Consider the following 13532-nt stretch of genomic DNA (forward strand, 5'->3'; position numbering starts at 1 on the left):
TGAGAGGTCTGTCAGCGGCGGCTGCTGCGAACCCATCATCCACGCGCTGCCTCTCCCGATATCCCGATCAGCGAGGCGTTCGCGCCACACTTCGCTCAGTTTGCAATGTGTCGCACGAGACAGATAGTGCGTGCCAGCTAATATATCACGAAATGAAAACACGTACAGAGCTGCGCTTGAATTTCGCATTAGCGGGTATTGTAATCCGCCCGTGTCGCAGAAAATCTGGTGTCAGTGGCAGCGGCGGAGTTTCCGGCCAAGAAAATCAGCTCGAACCATGCATCCCAATCCACGCAGGCCCTTCGCGTGGCGCATAAACGTTACTGAACTAATTGAAGTTCTCAAAGTAAAATGCGTAAAAAAATTCATAACGTACGAGTAACACGCAACCTACCAACATAATAGCGTGCGATTGTAATTTGAATATACGAGAAAATATAATTCTGTTACGTGGCAACTTAAGCACCTCTTCTAACGCGATAGCGTTTTCAAGCTGCCGTTTGATGTCAGTCTTAGTAGGATCGCCGTGGCCCACTCGGTTCCTTGCAACACCACAAAAAAAAAAAAAAAAAAAATGGGGGGACGTTTAAGCTTCGTCTTTAAGAATGTAACTCGATAGAATTCAAAGATTACTGGCTGCTTCTGACGCTTCCCGACAACTGAGCTTATGTAACCGTAATGTTTTCTTGGAAACGCTGGCGGCGAATGATAGGCACGAAGGCGAGCTTTGTGGTTTGTTTTTTGACTGTGTATAATGATTGTAAAGGGAAGAAAGGTGATGACTGGCGTAGGCACAGAGAAGCACGCCACATAACATGAAAATACATTATAGGATTACGTACCGGCTTTGCCAGAATGGTACATACACATTCTGAAGGATGGACCACGAATGTGTCCATACACAGTGGCAGACACCTATGAGTGAATAGCCGAAATAAATTTAAGCAAATGATAGAAGCCGTTGAATATGATGCGCTATTTCATTAAGAGGTCGCCGTGCTTTAGATGTATGTGTGAGCCTAAATTATACACTGAAGAAAAGTCTTCGTCAAAAATCTCTGGTTTCAACGACATGCCTTGTTCTTGGACATTGCCCTTCGTTATATGTACAGGTTGTATGCATGTCGTGATTTATTGCGCAGAGCCTTCTGCATGCGCTGGCGGTCTCTGGCATTGCAAGCTCCTGTCGTGTAGTAAGTACCCTGGTTCAATGCCAGCCTGCTTCAGTATGTCCAGGGTGCTTATGCTACCATTATTAAAGTGTGCAACAGCGTAATTCAAGGCAAACAGTATTGTAGGCAAGCTGACATACACCTCCTTGGGAGCCTGCTACCATATAATTCCACTGAAGTAGGCATTTGCATTTTGTGTCTTGCCATGAAGATACTTTGATAAAAGTTCATCTGAGCACAGATCGCTGTACACAGCTTTTACTCTGCTACGCTCATCATTCGGAAGTCCTCCTTTGTGGACGTACTTCCCTTGGCCGAGTGATTCTACCTTTTTGTACCCGCACCAGCTGTTCGGTTCTACACGGCACAGGCTGTGTTTTGTTTGCGCATCTGCAGGGCTGCAGTGGAAGAAGCTGGCCAGGGTGGCTCGTTTCATCTCTGAAAGGTTTCCCACGTTAACTCTTATAGCGATCCCACAGTAGTTTTGCAGGCGTTCAATAAGGGCATCAGTCAACTTTCCTTCCCCACCAAGCCCCCGCACTGTTTTCTTGAGTTTCCTGAGGCGGCAGCCGACACGCTTCTGGACATGCTCAATGCATTCAAGTTTCTGCACGCTGTTTTCTCCATACATGCCCTTTACAGTGGCATAGCTCTTTCAATCTCCATCACCATAGTACTCCAGCTACTTCAAGCCTCGTGTTACTTGTGATCTCTCAAATATTTTCTACAAACCAACCGTCTCCATACTACCTGTACTTCCTTAATGGTTTCCTTGGCAGGAAGTGTGACTTGCCTTCCAGTCCCCGTATGAAGCACTTGTTGAGTTCAACTTTCGTTTGGTTTTGCAAGCCATGCATGTGCTGGAAAGTGCCTCAAGATCAATAACTTTTCCTGTGTCCACAGAAATCACCGACACACAGCTTTTCAAAGAAGAATGTCCACGCTTCTGCCACGTTCCGTCACCTGAAACACCACACTCATCACTCCTTATGACAAGACAAACTTCTGCAGCAGCATCAGTCATCGACTTCGATGCTACTTTTTCAGCTGCTGTAGACAGTTGAGATGATTTTCTGTCGTAGGCGGAATGGCGCGCAGGGGGAGGCATGTTCGTCACTTTAGAGAACGTTGTCGCACCTTCATGCCCTTTCCCGAACTGGCGTATTGCATACACCAGTCGAACATTGTTCTCATTAGCAGGCACCGTTCTTTTCGATGTATTGAACGAATGCTCGAAGCCACACACAGCACACACAACCGCACAGGTAGAGCAAATCCCTTGATGAGAGCGTTCTTGCAGCTTCAGTGATGAATTCTTGCATACAGGGCATGCTAGCACTAAAAAAAAACTGAAGAAAGAATATCAAAGTCAACTATCCTGTTCCCTTGGAGACCAGAATCAGGCGATATAGCTTCGTAGCTTTTCTCGATGTTCCCAAGCTTATTTGCGCTTGCTGAAACGCCCGCGTCCACTAGCTCAGGAGACGGACGCTTCGTCGTCTCTTGGTTCCCGGCAAACTTACGTTTGCGTCTTTTCTGCTCTCTGACCTTTGCCATACTACTCAAAAAGTGGTCTAAGTGATCTACTTTTTATGTCTTCGTACCTGCGAGCATTGCGAAAACGCAATTTGCAATTTAAACAGCAGCTAAGCGATGCCTAACCAAGGTAAACAACAAACGTTCTTCGAGCGTCAGGATCCACCTTGTGGTCGTTTTTACAAAGATTTTACAAGAATAGTAAACGCATGACCAAGCATAAGAATACCATTTAATAATACAAACAGCTGATAATGAAAAATACTTAGAATAATAATTACAAAAAGGAAATATAACTGATTTCCGAAACCAATGCAGTTTTGTTTCGGTTTCGCAATACGAGGGTAAAGGTTCAAAAACACGCTGTAACACCCAAACTAATTGCGATAGGGACATACTGTATTTTGCAATATGTAGCTAATGTTTGGGGTATCTTAAAATATAAAAAACAAAAAATGTGATATTTGCAAAAAAAATTTACTTTTGTGTGTGGCCTCCAACAAGGTGGAAGTACACAATCAAAAATTTTTTCTTTTAATTCAGCAGTCAGGATTATAATATTATTTTGTCCGGTTAAGCACATTTTAAGTAACATATTTCACTATTTAAAGTGCAAGAAAGAGTTCAAATTTCTTTCAGGGAGTTAGTTATAGTAAAGAAATGCGCTAAAATTGGTAGATGGGGTGGGATCGCAGCCACGTGGTATTCATCATATTTCGCAGAGTTTATTTATCGGTCGAAAAAACATAGTACGCAATTAGTACGTCGCTGAAGATACCACAGTTAGATGTCCCTTGGCTGTGCCTACATATGCCTCATAGGTACTTTGATAATTATGATAGCAAGGCTCGTGTTCTATAATCACAAATACGTAATTAAATCCAAGTAGTGAAATAATTGCTGACAGCTTTTTTTTAAGTCTTGGTACATAATAGTTAATCGGGACACCCTGTATATACATATGACATGCAGGCGACGATGTTTCCATCCCTAAAAAATGTAAATTATTAGAAGTGTTTTTTTAATTAGTCGTTAGCTTTGCTTACTGGAAAGAGAAGCGATACTGAGACACATATTATTCACGTGCATTTCACACGCCGCTGATAAAGGGTTCTGCCGAAGGGGTCACGAAATTCTGTAGTTTTATTTTCCAGGGTAAAAAAAAAGCACGCAAAGCATTTTGAACCGAGGGGAACATACAGCAACATATTCATTCTCTAGACATAAGCTATGCATATATTTAGAAATAATTGTTGATTAGCTACCTCCTTCTCTTTAAATATACAATAAACTTTGTTCTGTGTATATAATTCAATATATTGTGTACGTGCATGGTGCTTAAAGCGGAAACTTAAAATAATGTTGAAGTGAGAAAATACGGATTAGGGAGCCGCCGTTGGCATTTCTAATCGGCTTGCTCTCCTAGTGCCAGAATTTGCCGAAATAAATCAAAGTAAGAATTAAAAGTTGTGTTTATCCGCGCGAACAATGATGCAGTAAGGCACAGTCAAATTTTAAGTGAGAAGGTCGAGGCAAGTCAAAAGAACCTCAAACGATGCGGGTGACAAAACTCTGGCAATGATAAGTTAGGTGGGATGGGGAGGGTTAGGCTTCGGCATCGCCGGGGGGGGGGGGATTTCAGCCCCGCCCCCCACCTGTAAAACTCCTGAAGAAGCTCGGCCCCCCCCTCCCCCCCGCCGTAGTCGGTGCCTATGGTCGTTCCGTTAACTTTGCACACTGCTTTGCATAACATCGATCTGCCGGCTTTATTTTTTCGTTTCGGTTTCCCTCCGTAGTTAAAAAAATCGTAATGTTGCAGTTCAGTTCCATTTCGACTAAAACTAATGCTTTTTCACGGTGTACGGTTCAGTTCCGGTTCGGTATCCTGGTTGCAGGTTAGCGCTGGACAATGCGATTTGTCGAGGATGGCTCTTTATCGCCTTTCTCTGCTGCCAAGTATTTTCTTGCCTTCTGATCGATGCTCTCAACATGCCCTATTCTTCCATGGGTAATACCGTTTGAATTCTATATTTCAACTTCCCCTATTCCATGTTTCAATACCATATTCTTGGAAACCTAGTTTCCGCTAGTTTCAGTATTCTTATGTCACTCAGTGATCGCGACTTCTGCAATACGCGAGTTTGATTCAGAAATTATAGTTCTATTTTTTTTTACTGCTAAAGAAAACCGTAGTGTGTGTAGCTATGCATACATGGTGGTGATTCTGTGATTTTCCTTCGTGTTCTTAGTGCCTGGTCTAATTGTTAATATTTTATCAAAAAAACAATATGAAGGTACTGTGATCACTTCTGGGAGTCAAATGTGCTTCGGAATAAGGGTGTATATTTAACATACAAATAAATATAACCATCTGTATATTTTTGCGATAGTTTACTTTCGTAGTTGTTCTGTACTTTAACACGTGCGTATGCTGTCGGTCGGGGTGCACCTATTGAAGTTCAACGCATCTTTAGCAGGCCTTATGTATGTGATCTGTCTTCTTTAGGGGTCGCATTTAGAACACCCTAGGTCTTGTCTGTCTTGTTTTTCCCTTTGCTACCATTCAAGTGCATGTATACTCATCCACAACTTTTGTTATACGCCATATAATAGCGCCGGCTGGTATTACAGCCTTCAAGGCTTCACGTAGTGGTAACACTAGATTGTCAAGGTGTCCATGCCACTTGCGTAATGAGATTTACAAAGCTTCTTTACTCCGTAACACTGACTTAGCCCGAGCAACAACTGCTTAGTCAACCAAACAAGCTTAACGGAACATTCCCTTCTGCTGTTCATATTTTTTTTCGGTGTGCAGCTGCGAAGAGTGGAGATTTCCGGAAGGCTCCTGTCCGAAATTGAGCGGCCAAGAACAGTACAGAAGCGAAGCGGACTGCCAGAGCAGCTGCAGTGGCTCGGATGCCAGTCAGAAGTCGTCGTGTCGATGGCCGGACAAGCTGGTGGCCTGCCCTCCGGAAGAGATGAATTTCCCTGTCTTCTTCGACAAGCTGTTAAAACCGCCGCGGTGTCATAACATAACGCATGATTATGTGCGCGCTCACCGATGCCATAAGGAGATGAACCTGTTCGCTACTGAGGAAGAGTGCCAGAAGCTGTGCTCCGGTCCGGTAAAATGCCACTACCCGAAAGGGCCGATAGCAAACGATAATCCCTGTTAGAAGCGTGGCTGCTGACAACCCTGATGCTGCGTTGAGGCTGATTGAGGTGCTGCGTTGCGCCTGCGTCAATGATTTACTCTGCCGAGCACTGCCTGATCTGCTGGGCTACCTTAGCGTACTATGTTTCATTTCTACACCATCCATGGATGTCGCCAGACTGTGCTCGCCGACTTTCACCTGAACAGATATTATTTCCGTGCTTCTGTACGCCGGCCTTCTACCGTCAAGGTGCATAAACTTAGGAGGACGTTTTACGTTTCCAGGACGCATAACATGGCGGATTCTTCGCGATTTAAGTTTATGATACGTCCGTAGCAAAGCTTGTGAATGGAGGCATTAACTCTGAATCTTTGAACCTCACAGTTTGTCGAATAAAACACGTAATGACTAGAGGGCTGCCTCCTTATTGAAAGTTTACTAGCAATAGCATTTTTGCTCGGTTGGTAGACCAAAAGCATGGCCACAGGCTGTTTTATGCGCAGAAACTGGAATTATCCAGCGGCCAAAGAGGGTATGCAGAGAAAGGTGTCATACAAAGGGTAGAAAAGGGGTAGATGTTCTCACACGCCAAGAAACGGGTTGGCATCAAAAAGATCATTCACTGTAACTGGGTCAAGAAAAAAAGCGCGAACGACCGGAGGAAACGCGTTTGCGTTTCTTGAACAACTGCTGCATCGCACTCACATATTTGCGGGCTGCATGGTGTTTAGCGTCTACTGAAAGTTTCCGACAACTTTAACGCAGTGAATCTTCAAGGGGTGGTGTGTGTTCCACAGTCCATGATGATGTGTGGGTTATGAGAAATTGTGCTGTGGGGGTTTATAGAATATTTAACGGTAGGAGACAATCAAATTGATGCTTTTTGGGGTTTTGTCATGCTCACCCAGGGTTTACAACATTTGTCCTGTAAACTAATTTGAGCGAAGTGGTGCGGTTTACCGAACAATATTTTTTTTTCCCTATAAGAGAAACACACATAAGGAAACAAACGCAGCCAGAAAATGCCACTTCCAACTTATAAATTTAGACGGTAATATGATTTTAGACGCAAATGAAATGTTAAATAAGGACTAAGCATTTTTAATTTTTTTCTCCTTTAGTTAGGCCAACCGTTCAGAGTAAGGTCAAAGTAGGCACATGATGTCGCGAGCCCGAGCCGTTGTCATGTGCCGTCCACCACTGGCCGATCCAGAGCATGCTGCCTTCTGCTGCTTGCATAAACATTGTGCGTTTACAAACATTGTCGTTCCTGCTTAAGCAGACGTGTGCGTAACACGCCACGGTGCATACAACGGTCTGAGCAAAATGGACCGTAAACTTCAAGCTACGAATGCTGTAGTTCAGTATTCTGTTACATGGCTTATTCTGAAGACAAAACGTGAAAACCGAAGTGATATGGTTGCTAGGCATGCGTTTGATGGAGAATTGTGGCGTTTGCTTTCTTCGCTGTGCGTGCGCTTTATTTTGCATAAAAGGAGCGAACACTCAATAAACGCGAAAGATGTTAGTTGAGCGCTTCGTTGCGTCTGCTTCTTGCCATCTATGTTCCCTCTTCACGACGTGTATTCAGAACACGAACGCTACAAATGCCGACGGTATTCAGCTAGGTCGCCTCTCATGCACCATCGAGGTGCGGCACCTGCAACGCCACTGGTGGCGCCCCTCCCCTTGCCAGCGTAGGGTGACTCGATGGTACCGCTTGTCGCTGCTATCGAAGCGCCCTACGTCAGCGTTTTGAGACGACTAACAGCCGCCAACGCGACGTTCCTTCTCTCGAGCAGCGGTCGCATTGCGGGCTGTGTCGCGCCAACCTGTCGCACCCACGTATAGTTAAAAACACCGTCCGAGGATTAAAAGCGCATCTTTAAGCCTTGCTATCGCGGTCAATGTTACACGCTTCGAAAGTGACAATTTGTTGGTCTTGCACCGTCTATGTTGTTGAAGGGCACGTGTGCAAGCAGCGACAGAAGTTGAAACGAAAAGCGCAACACAAATGCCAGCCAACTATCAACTGAATAGTCGCAGAATGGTAGAAAAGAACTACGAGACAAAACTCTTTTGCGCATGCTCGAGGAAGGCAGCGCCAAACGGTCAATCTAGGACAAGTGCTGCCACGCGCGAAAGATAACTTTTTGGTATGACAATCATACCTGTGGGAGATGACTGAGGACGAGGAGGAGGAGGAGAAACGTTTATTGAGCTGTAGTAAAATTTGATGAATTTCGCGGAGTCAGATGGTGTCTTCCATCTTCTTAGCAATGGCCGTCTGCCCCTAGTCCAGGGCTCTGCTGGATGCCGCTACCAGCTGGGCCCGTCGGATAAGCCCTAGTTGGACGTCCTGATGGTCGCTGGAGAGCATTCCTTCCCATTGCTCCGCACTCGGGTTTGGTATTATTGGTGCCGCATTTGTTTTCTGGCAGGCCCACGTTATATGGTAGAGCGTGGGTGCCCCCTGGCACCATAGGCATTTGTCAGGGTGCTGTGTGGGTTGTATTTTACTGAGTGTGTTTAAGTTCGGATATGCACCCGTCTCTAGCAGCCTCCAAACTGCGGAGTCCTCTCTAGTGAGAGAGCTATGCGGCGGGGGGTACCGCTTCCTGCTGCCCTTATGGTGGTTTAGGATAGTCGAGTATTCTCTGGGAACTGGCTCGGTTTCATCGAGGTCATTGGCGGAGGGTGCCCGGTATGTAGTGTATCCTCGAGCTACCCTGTCCACCTCACGGTTGCCTTCCACGTTCGTGTGCTCCGGCGTCCACACTATCGTGTGTCTAATTGGTTGTTCTTTTTCTGGGTTTTGTTTGTGGTGATCTTCAGAGTGTAGTATGTGGAGCGCTCTGTGACCTATTCTGCCTAACGTGTAGTTTCGGCATGCTGTTTGGGAGTCGGTTAGTACTGTTAAGGACCGCCTAGTCCGATAGCTCTCCGCTGCCGCCAGAGCGACGGCCGCTTCTCCAGCCTCGACTAGCGTGCAGTCCCGTAGAGATGCGCTGACGATTTCTTGCATGTCCGAGTTTATCACCGCCGCTACTGCGTTGGGGTTGGTCTGTCTCGCCCTTCTGGTATATGTGGCGGCGTGCACGTATACCGTTGTTGCTTGGGAAGCTAGTGACTTTTGGATGTATTCTGCTCTCGCCTTCCTGCGTTCTTCGTGTAGGTTGGGGTCCATGTTCTTGGGAATGGGGCCACCTTGATTGTGTTTCGTATTTTGTCCGGTATAGTCGCAGTTCCTTGGATTTCTTGCATCTGTTCGCTGCATCCCAACTTCTGCAGAAGCTCCCTGCCAGACGGAGTCTGTTGTAGTCTGCGCAGCTGAGCAACATGTGCCCTCTGAGTTCTTCGAAAGTGTTATGAAGTCCTAGTCTCAAGGGCTTCTCCGTGGATGTGCATTGTGGTAGGTGGAGCGCGGTTTTGTATTACTTGCGTATGATCGCGTCTATCTGCTGAACCTCGCTCTTGATTGGGTTGTAGTACGGGAGACTGTAGGTAACCCGGCTGATCACCAGACTCCTAACCAGCTTTAGCGTGTCTTCCTCTCGCATGCCTGAGCATCTGTGGGAAATGCGCGTTATCAAAGTCACTCAAGTACGATCTACCGCTATTAATGATGTGCCATGCCTGAACCACAAGGCGCACTTAGTTCTTAGGCCTATATAGAACTATATTTGCGCAAATATTGAAGTGCACCTGCTATCTAGACCGCGTAACTAAATGTCAGTGCTTCACGGGTCAACGAGTGTTTGTGTTCAACCTCCGTTCGGTCAGTACCCCTCTTGACATTCTGGAGCAGGTGTTCTCCTACCGCAACAGTGCTGCTAACCTCCAAAGTCAGTTTTTTCCATTAACGCCGATAAAAAGATTCCCTGGATTTCAGAATTTCGTTAGGTGATTCATAGTTGATTCATAGATAATTCATAGTTCAGTTTGTACTGTAAGTTTTGTAAAAATATTTGTTTTTGTTATTCATATAAACTTCAAACATGTAACTTAGATTTATTTGTAAGCTGGTTTTAAAATATTCAAGTAATAAAATATGATGTCACACTGCAAGTAGTTGTGCTAACAATGCAGCATCCTGCTTGAAGCCATATTCAGTAAGAATACTTCAGAATGTGTCTATTTTGTTCTAGGTGCCAAAGAAGTTTGGACAACAACAAAGCGTCCGGATTGCTTACGCATTTGCACGTTATTTCATATTCAAACATCTTTTTCAGCACAAGAAACGACACGGATGACAGTAAAGCACGCACGGACAGCGCTGTCCGTGTGTGGTAGTTCGTCATGCGTGTCGTTTATAGCGCTGAAAAAGCTGTTTGAAGTTGAATCAAGACCAACTTACTCGACATTCAGCTCTACTACACTTCATTTGCAGCAAGGTACGCAGATACAAGGTCAAATTCTTAAACTCAGTGTCAAAACTCGTCTCAACTGGTGACTACGGGAACCCTAAAATGGGACTCTCTCCAAGGTTGATGTGCATTGGGGCGGTTGCGGGTAACATTACGACCTTGTCAGCTGCGCAACGCCACGACCGCACGGTAGCCCTGAGCTCTAGGTATTTGTGTCCGTTTACGTCGATATTTGTCTGTGCTGCTTTGTTTGGGTAATAAATCGTGCGTTTGTAGTGCTTGCTACAGGTGTATGTTTAACTCAAACGGCACAAATAAATCGACAGCACAGCTGGAGGTCAAAACGCAATATTGCCATAGCTGTGCTCCGTTAGCGAACACAGGTCATCCAGGCCTTGTCGTTTACTTGGCGATATGAGTTCATTGTGCTGCAGTATTATTATATGACATACTTCTCATGCGAGTGCGAAGGTAATCTGTGGTAACTGAAAAAACACGCCACTCCCTCAGCAGTTGCACGTATAGGTCATCATGAAGTCGCAGTAGTAGTTTCTCACGTCCCTATTTTTTCATTTTTTTGTGGGAAGAATTCTTCACGCCATTCTATACTTCGTTTCACAAGCTGTTCGCAGCGCTGTGGAAGGTAGGGGCCTCTTAGCCAATCAGGGCTGCAGGAGCACCGCAAATAGTCCGTCAAATGTTTGAGCAGAATAGGACTAGGTATAAAACATTGAACACAATAATTTAAAACAGTTTGCAGTGACAATTTTAAAGTAGAGAGAGCGCTTTCAATCAGTCGCGAAACTGATAGCAATGACCCGCACGAACACAGCTCCTCGGAGGCCTGTTAAAAGGTGGTGATGCCTATGGTGATGCGTCGTCTTTCGGCAACATGGCGTCTCCCGATTCGGTTGTGTCCGCTCTGTGCCATCCGTCGAATGTGCGCTGTTTCCCCAAGCTGGCGAAGCAGATAGCTTTAAACGTTCTTGAAGGGCTTCGCGTCGAGTGCGCAGGCAGTTTAAGCTTGAATTCGCTTATCAAGAGTACTGCAAAACTCACCCAGATGAGTGAGCGAACGCTCTATCAGTGGACAATGGAGACGGAGAAGGCGGGCAGAGTATTGTCACCGAAGAAGCGCTGTTGTGGAAAAGGCGGTGAGTGAACAATGAAGCTGGACTCCGGATTAATTTTGGCAGCTTGTGCGTAGAAAAAGAAACGGGGCCGGTCCCTTTAGAACGAGCGTCGCCGTCCAAAAAAAAGAAAAGAAAACCAATCAAAAGGACACCAACGCCACAGTTACAAAAGTAAGCAAGCTATATATTAGTACACTTCTTTTAACATAGATGGAGTCACCTGTCATTATTATCACGGGGCGACAAGCGCGTAGGAACGCAATTTTCTAATGCGCTCCATCTTGATTGGTTAAGCTGCCCCTGCCTTCCACAGCGCTGCAAACAGCTTGTGAAACGAAGTATAGGCACTTTGCAGTAAGTAATTATGCTACTGTCTCGCCTCGTTTCAACAAAATGGAATTTGTGGCTGATGATGGAATCGAACCTCTGTCTTCCAGCACGGCAACCCCGTGCTCTAGTAGGCCACGATGGCACGCAAACTCCTCTCGCCCCAAAGCCACTAGCTCTATGAGATCCTAGGCCTGTTTCTCGAATTTTTCCTTCGTGTCAGTTTGCACTTTTCTGCGCTCGGTTAGACTGCATCATCTTCGGGATGGGTTGACATTCCCTAGCCCTGCTCTCGTAGCAGCTATACTTATTAACTGCGATGGTGTACCGCCTTTATGATCGGCCAAGAATGATCGTGGTTTAATGTTTCTTCGCTGGAGTATAAACGCCACCGTCGTTTTAACAAAGACCACGTGACATCCGCGTAGGTATCTACGATTCTGCAGCACTTAGTCGCAGATCAAATCACAGTACACTTTTCTCTCCCTTATACCCATTCAGTACCTATATGCAGAGCCCAGCAATCGGCACGTCGTATATATTCAGGTGGAACAGCCGCAGTAAGAATCGTGCCGTTGCCGTCATACGATTGTCGTCATCGTCTTGCTGTTGTCGTCACACTCAACCGCCCGATTTACACAAACTTGTTGGCCCCTCTGGTAACACTTTGCGGAATCCTAAAATATGCTCCAGCATTGTTTGGTAGCCAGCAAATGCTTCGCATACCACTGATTGTCACCGTGCATGGAATCTGTACAATCTTTAACGCGTTAGCATTATTAGGATTGTCTTTAAGATTGCCTGATTTTGCGCCTGTTTTTCTGGTTGAGTTTATAACAATAATTCTAGCTTTACGTAAGTTACACCAAACTACTAGAAGAGCTGTTACTATTACTGATTCACTATTTATGTGCCCCTCCCTTACCCCTACTAGTGATTCGCTCAAGGCAAAACTAATTCCCTTGCTAGTTCCTGAGGACATACAATGTGTTCATTTGATTTGGGTACCCACTCATAAATGTTTATTTTTCAATGAAACTGCCGATCCACTGGAAAAAGACATCACTTTTGGGGCCCGGTCCTTCCTGTTCTACCAGATATGTGAAAGCACATATCAATGAGGCCACATTTCGTATGCGAGCAGTTAGAAAAGCCTTATCAAACTCAGTTCTGACTGTTTCTTCAAATTATAAGCACCTGACATTTTACTGGAGTAATGAATCCTGTACACAAAGATGCTTGAGGCCTCGCTCACAAAATTACGTTGCCGCATTCCTTTCTAAGCTTCAACGTACACATGTCGGGTTTGGTTCTCTCCCCTCTCTGCTCGTTTTGTAATGAGGAAGAGACAGTTCATCAGTTCCTTCTATCTTGTTGCCACTTTTCTGCGCGCAAAAAAAAAAAGAAAGAATATTCGAAGTATTTCGAAGACTACGCCTGGACTTACAGAACTTCTTTTTGTATGCTTTCCTTTGGGGCCTCCGCTTAGGGATTCAGCCACAGGGACGCTCGCTTCGCTGCCCACAAATTTTTTATAGAATTCAACCGAATGTCCTGCTAAATTCTATATTTCCCTATTGTGTACTTCTAAAGTAACTGTTATTCATTCGCTCTGAATTTACTGATTTTATTTTAACACATAATCTTACGTTATACAGCGCTAAGTCCATAGATATCCGGAAATCCATTCATTATAACTTGGGATAATCCATTAATTCTTGGCCACTTACGTGATAGGAAGAAGAAGAAGATGAAGCGAAAGAAGGCTCGCGCGGTCACGCGCTCTGTCGAATGCAGCCAGCTTTCCGGTCTGATCTGTATCATCCGAGATTCATCCTTCGC

General features: G+C 45.2%; 1 pseudogene; it reads right to left on the reverse strand.

The window, feature by feature from the left end:
• Positions 1-1100: 1100 nt before the first annotated feature.
• LOC142570337 (uncharacterized) lies at positions 1101-2729 on the reverse strand (annotated as a pseudogene).
• Between the last annotated feature and the right edge of the window lie 10803 nt (positions 2730-13532).

This window comes from Dermacentor variabilis, chromosome 2 (genome assembly GCF_050947875.1).
Source record: "Dermacentor variabilis isolate Ectoservices chromosome 2, ASM5094787v1, whole genome shotgun sequence".
Taxonomy (NCBI): Eukaryota; Metazoa; Arthropoda; class Arachnida; order Ixodida; family Ixodidae; genus Dermacentor; species Dermacentor variabilis.